This window comes from Chiloscyllium punctatum, chromosome 1 (assembly GCF_047496795.1).
Source record: "Chiloscyllium punctatum isolate Juve2018m chromosome 1, sChiPun1.3, whole genome shotgun sequence".
Lineage (NCBI taxonomy): Eukaryota > Metazoa > Chordata > Chondrichthyes > Orectolobiformes > Hemiscylliidae > Chiloscyllium > Chiloscyllium punctatum.
Window position 1 is genome coordinate 135,247,206 of NC_092739.1, and position 14,265 is coordinate 135,261,470.

The 14,265-nt window shown below is 42.3% G+C and overlaps 1 protein-coding gene across 7 annotated transcripts in view; it reads left to right on the forward strand.

Annotated features, from left to right (window-relative positions):
- The window catches only part of zbtb7c (zinc finger and BTB domain containing 7C), a 221,183-nt gene that overhangs the window by 23,722 nt on the left and 183,196 nt on the right, over window positions 1–14,265 (forward strand). Inside the window, exon 1 of one of the 7 annotated variants that reach the window (XM_072574753.1) lies at window positions 9,726–9,825. The exons of the other annotated variants lie outside the window; for them this stretch is intronic. The gene's annotated coding sequence lies outside the window, so the exon portion shown is untranslated. Of the gene's footprint in view, window positions 1–9,725; window positions 9,826–14,265 lie in introns of those variants that run through there. 7 annotated transcript variants of the gene reach the window in all.

The window sequence follows — 14,265 nt, forward strand, 5'->3', positions numbered from 1 at the left end:
TCCTGTACAGCTGCAACATCACCTCACGACTCTTGAATTCAATCCCTCTGCTAATGAACGATAATACTCCATAGGCCTTCTTACAAACTCTATCCACCTGAGTGGCAACCTTCAAAGATCTATGTACATAGACCCCAAGATCCCTCTGTTCCTCCACCTGACCAAGAACCCTACCATTAACCCTGTATTCCGCATTCTTATTTGTTCTTCCAAAATGGACAACCTCACACTTGGCAGGGTTGAACTCCATCTGCCACTCCTCAGCCCAGCTCTGCATCATATCGAAGTCCCTCTGCAGCCGACAACAGCCTTCCTCACTGTCCACAACTCCACCTATCTTTGTATCATCTGCAAATTTACTGACCCACCCTTCGACTCCCTCATCTAAGTCATTAATAAAAATTACAAACAGCAGAGGACCCAGAACTGATCCCTGCGGAACTCCACTTGTAACTGGACTCCATGCTGAATATTTACCATCTACCACCACTCTCTGACTTCGACCGGTTAGCCAGTTTTCTATCCAATTAGCCAAATTTCCCTCTATCCCATGCCTCCTGACTTTCCGCATAAGCCTACCATGGGGAACCTTATCAAATGCCTTACTAAAATCCATGTACACTACATCCACTGCTCTACCCTCATCCACATGCTTGGTCACCTCCTCGAAGAATTCAATAAGACTTGTAAGGCAAGACCTACCCTTCACAAATCCGTGCTGGCTGTCCCTAATCAAGCAGTGTCTTTCCAGATACTCGTAAATCCTATCCCTCAGTACCCTTTCCATTACTTTGCCTACCACAGAAGTAAGACTAACTGGCCTGTAATTCCCAGGGTTATCCCTATTCCCTTTTTTGAACAGGGGCACAACATTCGCTACTCTCCAGTCCCCTGGTACCACCCCAGTTGCCAGTGAAGACGAGAAGATCATTGCCAACGGTACTGCAATTTCCTCTCTTGCTTCCCACATAATCCTAGGATATATCCCATCAGGCCCGGGGGACTTGTCTATCCTCAAGTTGTTCAAAATGTCCAACACATCTTCCTTCCTAACAGGTATCTCTTCTAGCTTATCAGTCCGTTTCACACTCTCCTCTTCAACAATACGGTCCCTCTCGTTCGTAAGTACTGAAGAGAAGTACTTGTTCAACACCTCTCCTATCTCTTCCGACTCAATACACAGTCTCCCACCACTGTCCTTGATCGGACCTACCCTCGTTCTCGTCATTCTCAGGTTTCTCACATACGCATAGAATGCCTTGGGGTTATCCTTGATCCTATCCGCCAGGGATTTTTCATGCCCTCTCTTAGCTCTCCTAATCCCTTTCTTCAGGTCCCTTCTGGCTATCCTGTATCCCTCCACTGCTCTGTCTGAACCTTGTTTCCTCAACCTTATGTAAGCCTCCTTCTTCCTCTTTACTAGACATTCAACCTCCCTCGTCAACCAAGGCTCCCTCACACGACCATTTCTTTCCTGCCTGATCGGTACATACATATCAAGGACACGTCGTATCTGCTCCTTGAAAAAGTTCCACATTTCCACCACATCCTTCCTTGACAGCCTATGCTCCCAACGTATGCTCCTCAAATCCTGTCTTACAGCATCGTAATTTCCCTTCCCCCAATTGTAAAAACTTCCTTGTTGTGCGCACCTATCTCTCTCCATAACCAAGGTGAAAGTCACAGAATTGTGGTCGCCATCACCAAAATGTTCACCCACTAACAAGCCCGCCACTTGTCCCGGTTCATTACCGAGTACCAAATCCAATATGGCCTCCCCTCTGGTTGGACAATCTACATACTGCGTTAGAAAAGCTTCCTGGACACACTGCACAAACACCGCCCCGTCCAATCTACTTGATCTAAAGAGCTTCCAATCAATATTTCAATATGCTGGTGATTCAGGGAAAATCAGGTTGGTAGTGGATATGAAGAAAAGGAATCTGTGGAATGTTGGCTTTTTTTTTTTTTTGGAGCAGGTTATGGTTGAGCCCACCAGGAAACAGGTAATTCTTGGTGATGTGTAATGAGACAGGCTTGACTAGGGGCTGAAGGTGAAGGAAACAGTCAAGTTCATTGACTGTATTATGGCAGAGTTAAGTTTGAGAAGGAGAAGCTGGAATCCATTGTAACTATAAAGACATGACTAAACAGCTGGTTAGAGCTGATTGGAAGTGGACTCTTGCAGAGAAGACAATGGAGTGGTAATATCAAGTGTGTCTGGGGGTAATTTCGGAGGTACAGCAAGAATTCATCCCAAGGAAGAAGAAACATACTTAAGGGAGGATGAGGCAACCATCACTGACGAATGAAATCGGAGACAACATAAAAGCATACAATGTTATGAATATGATTGGGCAGCCTTTAAAACCAGCAGAGGACAACTAATAAAGCAATCTGTGTGGGGGGAAAGAACATGAGGATAAGCTAGCTAGTAATATGTATGATTTTTAGATCTATAAAAGGTAAGAGGCAAGAGTGGGCATTGGACTACTAGAAAATGCGACTGAAGAAGTGGTAAAGGAGAATAAGGAAATGATGAATTGATGCTTTGCATCAGTCTTTATGGTGGAAGACACCAGCAGCAAACCAGAACTTAGTTAGGGGACAAAGGTGAATGTCATGGCCATCACCAAGGAGAAGGTGCTGAGGAAGCTGAAAGTCCTGAATAAAAGCAAATTACTGTGGATGCTGGAATCTGAAACCAAAAGAGAAAATGCTGGAAAATCTCAGCAGTTCTGGCAGCATCTGTAAGGAGAGAAAAGAGCTGATATTTTGAGTCTAACTGACCCTTTGTCAAAGCTGAAAGTTCTGAAAGTGGATAAATCACCCAGTCTAGATGGACTATATCCCAGAGTTCTGAAGGAGATTGTACAGATATTGGTGGTGATTTCAAGAATCACAGGAGACAGGAAGGGTCCCAGTGGACTAGATAATGGCTAATGTTCCCTCATTTAAGAAGGGAGGGAAGCAGAAGACAAGAAATTATAGGCTGGTTAGCCTGACCTTTGTCATTGGAAGATTTTTTAAAGTCCATTTATTAAGGATGAGATTGTGGAGTACTTGGAAGCGCGTTGTAACACAGGACTGAGCCAGCATGGTCTCATGAAAGGGAGGTCATACCTGATAAAACTGTTAGAATTCTTTGCAGAGGCAACTAGCAAAGTAGACAAGAGACAAGTGGTGAATTTGGATTGCCAAAAACCCAGTGATCAGATGCTTCTCAGAAGGCTGCTGAATAAGAAAAGAGCACATGGTGTTAGGTTGAGCTACTGGCATGGATAGAGCATAAGCTGACTGACAGAAGGCAAATACTGGGGATAAAAGGGTCTTTTTCAGGATGGCAGCTGGCAACTAGTGGAGTTCTGCAGGGCCCAGTGTTGGGACCACAGTTATTCATATTATGCATTAACGTTTGGGAAGAAGGGACTGAAGTCATTGTGCCATCTGCAAACTTAGCAACAAAAATATGTGGATGGACAGGTAGTGTTGAGGAGCCTCCAAAATGATTTGGACAGATTTCTGAGAGTGGAAAAAGAAGTGGCAGGTTAAGTACAATTTGGAAAATTTGAGGTTATGCACTTCGGTAGAAAGAATAGAGACATAGACAATTTGCTAAATGGCTTCAGAACTGAGCAGTACAAAGAGATTTAAGTGTCCTAATTTGGGATTCTGTTAATCTTTAATATGTAGGTTCAGTAGGCAGTTAGCAAGACAAATGCACTGTTTGCTCTTGTATTCTAGCCCTCTTGAAATTAATGCAGAGATATACAGCCTCAGCAGTACAAAGCTTTCATCAGACTTGATTTGGAATATTGTGAGCAGTTTAGGGCCACTCACCTGAGGAAAGATATGGATACAAGGAGCTGTTAAATTCTAGTTCTGTACTCTGGTACTAGACTGATGAGGAGGGTATCTCATTTGCACTTGAGTACAGTGAAGCTTGGATAGAGTGGCAATGGAAGAGTGTTCCAGTAGTAGGTGAGTCTAGTGCCTGAGGGCATCCAGTTTGAATGAAGGTATGACCCTTTAGAAGAGAGGTGAGAAGTAATTTCTTCAGCCAGAGGGTAGTGAATCAGTAGAACTCATTGCTGCAGAAGGCTATACTATAGAATCCCTATAGAATGTGGAAACAGGCCATTTGGCCCAACAAGTCCACACCAACCTCTAAAGAGTAACCCACTCAGACCCATTTCCCTACTCTATTACTCGACATTTACCTTAGACTAATGCAGCTAACCTACACATCCCTGAACACTATGGGTAATTCGGTAGATAATTCATCTTTGGATGCATGTCTTTGGGTTGTCGAGGCCAAGTCATCAAGTGTCTTTAAGGTAGGGATAGGTAGGTTCTTAATTACTCTGGGGATCTTGGGCTATGGGAGAAGGCAGGAGAATGGAGTTGAGAAGTATATCAGCCATGTTCAAATGGCAGAGCAGACTCTGGGCTGGATGGCCTAATTCTGCTCTAATATCTTATGGCCTTATCTTCCATGTGGTGTAATTGAAGGCTTAACCACAAACTTCAGATCTATCTCTGAGCCTCAGTGATGCCTGCCTTGTCTAAATGAGTCCAACGGTTCATCTGAGCCTCAGTGATGCCTGCTTCCACTGGTACTAATTGGACAGGAAACCTGTCCATTCATCAATTCAGGGCTCGCCCCTCCAGAAATCTGAACTTAAATTAACTTCCTGTTGGGGGCATGTTTTTGACCTAAACCAACTGACCTGTTTCCTGCCTCTACAACAAAACTCCAGCTCTTGTTATCTAATTCTGTTTTTATTTTTGCTAATTTTCTACATTCCTTTTCTGATTACAGTGGATTGCCAGAAGAATTATTTGTTTGTTGAATAATGTTGACTGAATTTTGAAAGTTCAGTTGTGTTGCAGGAGAAACCTGATGGCAATTCTGTTCATTCAGGCAGGGAGACTGACAAAAAGAATGTTGTAGCCAGCCATTGATTGCGCAAGTAGCTGCCTTAATCTTTGTCTTATTTGTTTTGTTGCTGTTACCTTGTGGAAGCATTGTTTAGATCAGAGTGGTGCTGGAAAAGCACAGCAGGTCAGGTAGCATCAGAGGAGCAGGAAAATCGACATTTCAGGCAAAAGCCCTTCATCAGGAATGGAGCCCATTCCAGATGAAGGGCTTTTGCCTGAAATGTCAATTTTCCTGCTCCTCGGATACTGCCTGACCTGTGCTTTTCCAGCACCACTCTGATCTACGCTCTAGTTTCCAGCATCTGCAGTCCTCACCTTTTGCCTTGTGGAAGCATTGGTCCACCACAATTGCCATATCGACTCAAGTCCTGTTACTAAATTTTACAATAGATTGAATAATGGATCGTGATAATATCTCATTTCCTATTTTCACTAGAAATATATGCAAGACAAAAAATATTGTATTGAAGGAAAATTTAAATAAATCCCAATTACAAAATATGATATCTGAACTACTTGGGCAGGACTGAACATATCTATCTTGCTCCAACAAGAAACTATTGTAATTCTGTGGAGAGAAAGCAGAGTTAACATCTTAGGTCCAGCGACCCTTCCTCAGAACTGGCCTGATCTGAGGGAGGGTTGCTGGGTATGAAGCATTAACTCTGATTTCACTCCACAGAATTATAATAGATGCTGCCAGACCTGCTGAGCTTTTTCAGCAATTTGTTTTATTTTTCTGATTTCCAGCATCGGCAGTTCTTTTGGTTTTAATTGATTTTTTTTTAATGATTCTGTTCCCTTCCTGGTTCAAGGCTGAATCTGATGGAGTACAACCTTGATGTGTTATCTGTTTGTGGAGTGCATTTGAAATTCATATCTCCATCACCACTATCAATTTTCACCTTCATTATCTCCACATGGATTCTGCATCCAACAGAACTGGAATTCACCAACACCTTTGTTATCTTTAAGTTTGCATTTCTCCTTGCTGGCCATTATGCACTGCCTCATAAGTTCAAATCATCCAAAGGTCTGCTGATTTTTTTTTTGCACATTTAAGACCTATTACTTCCCCACCTGCCAAATTCTGTCGTTTTTGTTCCCTTGTTTCCCTAACAAACTGAATTTAAATTCTTGGTTTCAAATCCTGCATGAATTATATGACAAATCTTGAACAGCTCAAGGTTGTTCTATGTGAATTGACCCTGTCCTTCCTATAAGTGAGTGCTGCATTCATTTATGATTTAGATGTTCACATTTACTGCCCACACTTTTTTTTCTTATGGTAGTGTGACTTAAACAAATGCAGATTTATGCTAATATGTAGCATGTAACATAAATTCCACAACTCCCACAGTATGCTCAACAAGACAGAATTTACCTATCTTCCCTTAATGTTACTATCTCTTAATCCTCTATCGTCAACATCCTGGGGGTTACTACTGACTAGAGATTGAACTGGACCAGCTATATGAATACCAAGGCTACAATAATAAGTCAGGCTGGTAATTCTGCAGTGGGTAATTCACCCCTTGACTTCCCTCAAAGCTTGCAAATGTTTAACAGGCACAATTCAAGAGTGGATGAAAGATTTTCCACTTGTTTGGAGGTGCACTCATCCAAACAAAACGACACACAACCTATAATCAAGGACGGGTAACTGAGCACCTTAAATTTTCAGAATCACGGAGAGTCGGCATGGATTCATTTTTAGGTAGGCCAGGTCTGACAAACTTCATTGAATTTTTTTGAAGAGGTGAGGGAATGAGTGTTTATATGGATTTCCAGAAGGCATTTGATAAAGTCCCACTGAGGCTATTAACTAAGACAAAAGGCCACAGAACTGAAGGCAAATTACTGATGTGGCGGGGAAATTGCTTGAATGACAGGTAACCAAGTAGGGATAATGGGTAGGTAGTGAAATTGGCAGTATGTCACTATTAGTGTCCTGTAAGGCTCTTTGGTATGGTATCAATTATTCACATTCATTATTAATAACTTGGATAACATGGAAAGTCAGTATCTAAATTTGTTGATGGCACGTAGACTTTCTACAAGGCCATTTAACCTTTCTATCCATATCCCTTTGTAATTTTATGTTAAGTGAATGCATAAACTGTGGCAGATAAGTTGCGCTATTTCCAATAGCTGAGGATAAAAGAACTAGGGCACATAGTCTGGGAATTAGGATCAGATTGTTCATGAGAGATGTTAGGAAGCACTTCTGCACACAGGGTAATAAATATTTGAAACTCTTTCCACAAACAGTAGATGCAGGATCAGTTGTTCATTTTAGATCCGACACAGATAATTTTTAAGGTATTAACGGATATGGGCCAAAGGTCACAGATCTCCTTGAATAGCTCAAATGCCTGAATAGCCTTTTCCTGTTTGACATTTCAGTGAAAAGAGCACAGATTTTGACAGTGAACTGCACAGGAATGTTTGAAATTGCATTGGTGCGTCTGAACAAGACTAGAGTGTAGGACAGAGGTAGGGAATCTTTTCATGTTGGAAGGCTGCATTATGCTAGTTGTAATCTAATAAGGCCACATCCAAGAAACTTCAATTATATATTCTTCAAAATTCTCAGTATTTTGTAAAAATCTAACTACTATGTACTAGCTAACTTAAAAAATGTTAATTCTAAAGTTAACTAACCTTTTCAATGACTTTGTTGTGACTGCTTTTTGTAGGAAAGCATTTGAATATTTGGTTGCAGCATGGAGGTCTGCAGTTTTAGCTGATCCTCTAGATGGGTATCAGTCATTTGTGACTTAAGGGCGTCTTGATTTTGGTTAAGTAGGAGAATGTAGATTCGCAGCAATAAGTGGTTGAAAAGCAAGAAAGCATTTCTCGTGCATGTTGCCGAAGCCATGGATATTCTATTGCATTTTTCCATATTTCAATCGGATCTTTCTTAGAAACAAATAAGGACTTTAAAATGTCATCTTCTGAGAGCTCAATCAATTCCATCTGTAGTTCTTTAGGAGTCTTGGAGACATCAACTAGGGGAGGTTGAAATGCTAATTTGAGTGTGATGTCATGATTCTCAGTCAGAGAACCTTTTATTGTATTTCTTTTACTCTCTCTGGTATTTTTAAATACATTCATTTTAAGGTTAAAATAAAAACCATAAAGGACAAAAAAAACATAAAAGATTTGTTCTGCAAAATTTGGATTCATTCAAAAGGCCACATACAATTGCCTAGAAGGCTGCAGGTTCCCCACCCCTGGCTAGGAGATTGAGGGATGACCTTAGAGTTTTATAAAATCATGTGGGGCACTGATAGGGTGAATAACAAAGATCTTTTTCCCAGGATGAGTTCCAAACTAGGGTGCATAGAACTAAGGTGAGAGGAGAAAGATTTAGAAAGGACCTGAGGAGCAACTTTTTCAGAGGGTGATGTGGGTATGAAACGAGTTGCCAGAGGAGGTGGTTGAGGCAAGGTTCGATTACATTTAAAAGACATCTGGATGGGTACGTGAATAGAAAGAGTTTGGAGGGATATGGGCCAAACATAGGCAAGTGTGACTAATTTAGTTTGGAAGCTTGGTAGGCATGCTCAAGTTAGACCCACTGATGTCGAACTCTGATGTACAGTTCCCAGGCTTCTCCTTACAGCCGTTCTTTAATAAAGGCACAACATTTGTCACCCTCTAGTCATTCGGCACCTCTCCCATGGCTGTAGATGATCCAAATATCTCTGCTAGGGGCCCTGCAATTTCTTCCTTAACTTCTCACAAGATACAATTTATCAGCTTCTGGAGATTTAATCTCCTCCTTTTTTGTTTTTAAGATCTTCAGCACTTACTCCTTTTGTAATGTAAACTGTTTTGCACATTTATTTCCCTGAGTTCCCTAGCCCTCCATTTCTTTCTCATCAGTAAAAACTGATGCAAAATATTCATAGTTTATATCTCCCATCTCCAGTGGTTCCACATATAGATGACCTTGTTGGTTTTTATGGTGCCCTATTCTCTCTGTAGTTCTTTTGCTCTTAATGTACTTGTAAAATCTCTTTGCAGTATCCTATTGTTTTGATAGAGGGTCACCATCACCTTGGCCTCGATTGGGTTGGTGCATGATCATCATAATCAGCAGACAAGGATGAGTCTCTTCCACACTCTGGGTGAGCATGTAGGTGGCTGTATAGACTGGGGCTACCGCAGGCTGTGTTACACTTGACAGAAGGTGGCCGCAGGAAGGGGTGGATGGGGTGTTGGTGTGGCATGCACTGTTTTCACCTTGCATCTGTGTTTTCCTGATGGCAAGTCTCAAAGTGCTCTATGCCTTTCCAGATGCTGTTCCTGCACTTTGGACAGTCTTGGGCCAGTGATTCCTAGGTGTCTGTAGGAATGCTGCACTTTGCTAGTGAGGTGTTTAGGATATCACTAAGTGCTCCCTGTGACCACCTGGGGCTCGCCTGCTGTTTGGAACCTGAGAGGAGAGCACCTGCATGGGGAGTCTTATGCTGGACATGTGGATGATGTGCCCAACCCATCATGGGTGGTCAGTGCTCCGATGCTGGGATGTTGACCTGGTCAAGGCTGCTGGTGTTGGTGGCATCTGTCTTCCCAGTGGATTTGCAATTTCTTGAGCAGCCAATGTTAGTGTTACTCCAGCATGTTGAGGTGTCTGCTGTAAACAGTCCATGTATCCAAACTACGTAGGAAGGCAAGAACCACCACAGCTCCTTAAACCATGAACTTGATGTTGGATCTAATGTTGTTGTCCTTGTATAACCTTTTCCTTAGGTGATGAAGTCTGTGCTAACACAACGGAGGCATTTTGTTCAAAAGCTGCTTTGGCTGATAGAACAGTCGCGAGGTATTGGAAGTGGTCGATGACTGGGGGTTTTCTCCTCAATGCCAGGCCAGGTTGGTGAGGACTTTTGTCTTGTGGTTGTTCAGGGTGAGAGGTATGCTCTCATTTGCATACATTTAAGGTGCTGACGATAGTCTGGGGCATTATGTAGCATGATGGTGGGTGTGGACAAACTATATGATTGGACTCAGTAAGGATGAGAGTTGGAGTCGTAGTTTTGAGGTGGAGGGTAGGAACTTGAGGGAGGTCAGATGGGCTGTCCAGGGACTGCTAAGTTGAAAAAGACAGAATTTAGTTGAGTAGAAGTGGGGGTAGTCTGATGACCAGTCAGAGTCTGGTAGGGTGTTAAGCCCAACCTGCATTGCCTTTCGTGATCTGTCGAGTGCTAAATGTAAAGTGACCGTGTTCAGAATGGGTAGAGTCCATGTCTGTTTGTTCCAAAAAGTATGGGCTCCATTTCTGAGCAACAGCAGGCTGTTGAAGTGGTAATTATATTAATCATATATCATTTCCAATTGCATTTTGTATGTGAAATGCATGACAAGATTGTAGGGTGCAAATGCTGGTTACAAGCAATGTTGGCCATACTTTTGGTACTTGACCATTGAAGATAGACATCTCTGTCTCACAGATGTAATCGTAAGAAACCTTAGCCACCTGTGGGTTACAGGACACAGCTAATTTGCTCCCCGTACAAATTAATTGAAAATGTGACTGGTTTCATCTATGGTGGGTCTGATCTTTGCTGCTATGATGAAACAAAAGGCACAGAGAAATGGAAGAGGAACAAATGTGCCAGCAAACTCCAGGAGGTGCTGAAGTATTCCCTTGTGAAGAGATAGGATGTGCAGGAGGACCAGAATCTTTTTCTCCTCTATGCCATCTCCTCTGACTGAATGAGGAGTAATGTTGGCACAGGCTGACGATATCTGGGGTACTGTCACTGAACTACACCAATTGCTGGGTTAGGACATGCAACCTGAAGGAGTGGGTGGCAATTCTAGCTGGTTGTCAAGGTGACAGCTGCGATGAATGTTTGTGATTGGCTCCTTCCAAGGAGCCACTGGGAACCTCTCTGGGATCTCTGTTGTTCAGCCACAAAAACATAAAGTCACTCGTGCCAGTTTACATATCTTGTCATTTCCCCATGACCAGGTCAGTAGTGCAGCCCGAGTATTAGTATTTGATAATATAGCTGGCTTCCCCTAGGCACAGGGCATGATAAGCCATACACATGTCATGTGAAGAGGGTCTTAACATCATGCAGCTAATTTCATTAATAAAAGAAAGGGTTTAATTTGATTGTCACATACCTAGGTGTTGTGAAAGTTTCATTTTTGTGTGGTGTACAGGTAGGAAATGCTGTACAGTGAGGAATACAATTTCTGCTGCAGAGAAGGTGCTCAAAGAGTGAGATCAGCATTAAATTTAAAATTTTGAAAGGTTTCATTCAGAAGTCTAATAACAGTGGGGAAGAAACTGTTCTTTAATTGTGTTGGCTTATGTGTTTTTAAGCTTTTATGTCTAAGTTTTGGAAGAGATAGTAACCAGGATTGGAGGGATAGTTGATTATGTTGGCTGCCTTTCCGAGGTAGCAAGAAGTATAGATGGAGTCAACGCATGTAAGGCTAGCTCGTGCGATGTACTGGGCTGTGTTCGCAACTCTCTTTAGTTTCTTATGGTCCTGGACAGAGCAGTTGCCATACCAAGCTGTGATGCATTCAGATAGAAAGCTTTCTATGGTGCATCTGTAAAAATTGGTAAGTGTCTTTACGGACATGCTGAATTTTCTTTGCCTCTACTTTCTCAGGCTTTGTTGTGCTTTCTTGACCATCACGTCAATGTGGGTGAACCAGGGCAGATTGTTGAACGTCGTCGCTCCTAGGAAATTGACGCTTTCAATCATCATCTCCTTCGCTCCATTAATGTAGATAGGGTATACCTACCACCTTGCTTCCTGAATTCAATGAACAGCTTTTTCATTTTGCTGATGTTGAGGGAGAGATTGTTTTTACACCATGCTTCCAAGTGCACACTTTCCTGTATTCTCTCTCGTCATTGTTTGAGATCCAGGCCATGATTGTGATATCATCAGTGAACTTGTAGGTGGAGTTCAGACAAAACCTGGCCCCACAGGGTGTATGGTAAGGGGCTGAGTATGTAGCCTTGTGGGACATCGGTATTGATTGTTGTGGAGGAGGTGTTGCTGCCTGTGAGTCAGCAAATCAAAGATCTAGTTGCAGTGAGTGGAGGTCTTGAAGTTTGATGATTACTTGCATTTTAACGGCATGAAGTAATGTGCGATTATCCATTCTACTACTTAGAAGCTTGTCCCTGGTGCCCTGGGATCAATCACATACATCCCTGTCACCTTCAGAACTCTCTCTAGCCTTCATGCTACATTTTAAGGGTCCAGACGCCTTATAAATGTGGTTATTGAGAGACGTGGGTGACCTGTTGCCACCATGGCTGATAATTCTGTTATGCACTCTGCTAGCTGAGGTGCAGCATGGATGTAACACAGTGCGTTCTTTGACCAGGCCATGGTGGAACAGATAGGCCTATTGAAGATGATGAAATAAAAACTAAGGACTGCGGATGTTGGCAGCATGAAACAAACAGGAACTGCAGGAGAAACTTGGCAGGTCTGGCAGCATCTGTGGAGAGAAAGTAGTGTTCATATTTCAATCCCAGTGACCCTTCAGTACTGAAAACAGCTATGAAAAGGTGATGTTATGCTGATGAGTGGGGTTGGGAGGAGCAGGACTGAGCAAGTAGTTGGAGATGGAGCCCAGAAAGGGAGAAAAAAGGCTTGGTAGATAAAAGGATTGTGGTAGTTAGCCAGATAAGAGATAATAAATAAGTGATAATGTGGTCTGAGTAGTTGAAAATTGGTTGACTGTGCAGAAAGCAACCCATTTCACGAGAGGACCTGAGGGTATGAGTGTAGGTAATAGACGAGATGGAGCTATTCATGCTCTATTAAACTCTGAGTCCTGATGAAGACAAAATGTTGTTCCTCCACGTTACATTTAGTTTTGCTGGAATATTACAGCAGGCCTGACACAGATGTTGGTATAGGAATGCAGTAGTGTTTTGAATGGCAGGTAACTGGAAGATCAGAGTCTGTTTTACAGACAGAATGTCGATGTGCCACAATCCAAATGCACAGGTGAGCCTTGCAGTATAACCTGGAGGTATAATTCTAGCATGCTATGCTCTGCAGAACCAGAACAGGAAAAATGTGGATACTGACAAATTGGGAGGAGCAGGAGCAGTCCTCCAATGAGCAGGATGTGAGGACATTGAGCTGGAGAAACATAGTTTTACACATGTAGTGCCTGACACAGCTATGCTCTAAGGCAGGCAGGATTTGATTGACACCTGGTTCCAGCAGATGAGAGCAGGTATAGTGATCACATATAGAGCACCAACAATTTTATATTCTATATGCAGGCAGTTCATTTCTGTTTCAAGGGACAAATGCAGCTTCTGTTTGACTTCCATTTCACTTTTGGTGTTTTAAGTAAAAGTGCATGGTATTTTTGAGGTGACTGAAGGCTTCCCTGTATGTGATATTACCCAATCATAAGATGTTGGGTGACCAGTGGAAAGAGTATCAGAGAACTTGGAGAAGGCTTTAAGATGGATGTGGTTTTAAGGGGCCTGGTGCTTAATCACTGATAGGTGGAGAAATATGCAGTTGTATGGGTAAGGAAGTGTCTGTCATGCCACTTCTGTGAGAGAAGTGTTCTGTGGCTGCTCAGCTACCACATTGGTGAAGGGCAACTCCAAACTGCCAACAATTGATGAGGTGCATGGTTGGGATTCCAAGATGAGGTCAGTGCAAGGATGGTACTATATCCTGATGAATAGGTGAATAGAGATAAAAGGTGTTTATGGGTTGATATCCTGGAATTCCCTTGCTAACGGAATTGAGCTTACCTATAGCAAGTGGACTGTAGTGGTTCAAGAAAGCAACCCACCACCACTACCATCTTGAAGGCAGATAAGAAAGGGCAATAAATTCTGGCAGCAACCCCACATTCCAAGAGTGAATTTTTAAAAATGAGCAGATTGGAGAGGACCTTTCTTAGCGCCCATGCATCTGCTGACGTAAGTCCATAAAACATAGGAGCAGAAGTAGGTCATGCCACCCATTGATTCTTCACTGCCATTCAAAGATTCGTGGCTGATCTAATCATCCTGAATTCCTTATCTGCCCTATGCCCATAAACGCTTGATTCCCTAATTGACTTTGTTTTCTTAAGAACTGTTCAAAACTGAAATAAACATACTTTAATGACTCCGTCTCAACAAGTTTGTTAGGTTCTAAAGTTGTGTGAAATAGTACAGCATGTGAATCTGGATTAAAATGGGGAAGGTACTGAATTTCAAACTTCAGTTTTTCTGGTAGTTTAAACGTGAGGTTATTGAGAATAGTGAAGTCCATGTTTTAAATTTTTTTAAAAATTAAGAATTGCAAGGCGTTG